Here is a 2,549-nt window from a genome sequence, read left to right as displayed (position 1 = left end):
ACCAGTAAAAAAAAAAAAAAAAAAAACTAGATTAATTAATTACACTTTAATATTTTGCAATTTGATTGATAAGACATATTCCTAATAGTACCTGCATTTAGTGATTTTTCAATAACATCTTCATTTGAATCATCAAGCCATTTTTGTCTATGAGTTATTACATTTATTGAATAGAAATCAGATACAGTGTACCTGTAAACCACAAAAGAATTAAGAAAAAAATGAATAATTAACTATCAATGTCAAATGGTCTAAAAGGAGAAGAGATCCAAAGAAGGGGAACATTACCCATTAAGACCCCACTATCCTTTAATAGTCTCTCTCAAAAATTTGGGGTCATTGGAAGCTGGGATTTCATTAACATTGTTGAAGGAGCACATAACCAACTAATTAACAAAGGAGAAAAAAATACCAACTAATAATACAAACTTTCAAAAACTAAAAATAGGGCAAGAAAGAAAGAAACTTACGAAACTTACTATGGGTAGAAAAAGATGAAGATGCTACCAGGGATTCAATAGATTTTGATGGGGACTTGTGACCTTAAAATCAATTGCTAGGGCTTTGAGAATGCATGTAGCGGCATTTATTCATGAGTCCAATAGAGATCCTTATCTACCTCATCCGTAGCATCCTTGGGCATTGGCAAAAGAGATGCAGGTGGCTTTGTTGCAACTTTACGAGCGGATCAAGCTTGGAACAATAATTGAGCGACCATGAGTTCTCTCCATCACAAAGAGACTTTTGCTTGGACAATTAGCAAGAGAAATTAGGTCTTTAGGGGATGTGATTTTGATTGAATTTCTTATCAAGATGGAAGGAGGGAGAAACGTGAGAGAAAGGAGGAAAATAATTTAAAAAGAAAGAGGAAAGTTGAGAGAGAGAGAGAGAGAGAGAGAGAGAGAGAGAGAGAAACAATGAGGAGAGAGAGAGGATATAGAAGGAAATAAAAACGGATATATCTTATTTTAAGTTTAAAAAAAAAACATTATAGAATTATTACTGCTAAAGAAACTAAATAAAATTAGCAAAGCAATTGGAAAGAAAATATTTTTTGCAAAAACCTAAGAGAATATTAGAAATAGAGAATATAGAAAGGTGAATATTTTCTTTTTAAATTTAAATATAGAATGAGATAGATTGTACCAAGATAGTAGGAGAGAGAAAGAGAGAGGGGGAAGGAGTTTAAAAGAAAAAGGAAACCTAGAGATAATGATGAGGAAACTAATATTTAGTTATAAGATGTTTTTTTTAGATTTAAAATGAAATTAAGAAAGTAATTAAGGTGCTAGAAAATGGGAAGATATACTTTCTATATATGGGGCCTAAGAGATTGAGAGGAGAGCGTGAGAGTTCACACTCTATATCTCTCTCTATCTCTTTTTTAGTTTTTTATATATTGAGAGTTGAAAGGAATAAGGAAAAAGGAAATCAATTTTTTAAAGGTATAAAATAAAATATCTTAGAAAGAGTGAGAGAAGATATTTCATAAGAGAGAGAGAGAGAGAGAGAGAGAGAGAGAGAGAGAGAGAGAGAGAGAGAGAGAGAGAGAGAGAGAGAGGACGAAAAGTAAAATGGTAAAGGAAGAGAGACAAATAAGGAGACTAATCTGATATTGAGCCACTCAATTAATATTGAGACAAATAAGGAGATTATTTTTTTTATTATAAAGAAAATAAAGAAATTATTTTTAAAAAATAAGGGGTGCCGAAAAAAAAAGGAAATTTTTTAAAAATGAAAAAAGGGATAATAAGGAAATTAAGGTATTTAAATAAACAAGAAGGATAAAATAATCTAAAAAAAGATTAGCCACGAAGCATAAGTACATACTTTTATATAATGGTATGATATATATTTTAGGGTTTCAAAAAACTTGGTCAATATTTTCTGAGGCACATTGGTAATTGTTTATATTTTGGAGGTTACAAATAAGGGGGATGATACAAGGGGGTGGGGGCAAGATTTGGAATGGAAGTTTTGAACCTAAAAGCTCTTGGCGCAAGTATTCTTTCGCACTTGTCAACCAATTGCCCTAAGATGGCAAATGCCATTTTATGAAATTGGTTCTTAGATTGGCTCATACCAACTCAAGTAAAAATAAAAATAAAAACAAAAACAAAAATAAAAATGAAAAATAGAAAAAAGGGGAATTTGTATAAATCGAAATGAGAGAAATTTGGAAAATTAAATTTTCTAGTGAAATATTTGACAAAATACAAAAAAAAAAATAAAAAAAAATCAATGTGTAAAATATTCTTAAGAAAAGATAAAAATACCAATATGATATTAATCAAAATAATATGAAAAAATCATAAAACATTGTATTCATAATTAAAATGCAAATGAGAAATAAATATATTTTTTATTGAAAAATTGAATATATACAAGCTAAACTACAATAAATATGTAAACATTTAGAAAATATTTCAAAAAATCAGGAAGATACAATAAGAGAACATAATAAAAGCTAGGGCAAAACCATCTTCTTACATACATTAAGTAATGTAACATTTGCCAAAAAAAAAAAAAATAATAATAATAATAGAAAT

This window comes from Macadamia integrifolia, chromosome 6 (genome assembly GCF_013358625.1).
Source record: "Macadamia integrifolia cultivar HAES 741 chromosome 6, SCU_Mint_v3, whole genome shotgun sequence".
NCBI lineage: Eukaryota > Viridiplantae > Streptophyta > Magnoliopsida > Proteales > Proteaceae > Macadamia > Macadamia integrifolia.
The sequence above is the reverse complement of the archived record's forward strand: the minus strand, read 5'-3'. Positions refer to the sequence as shown.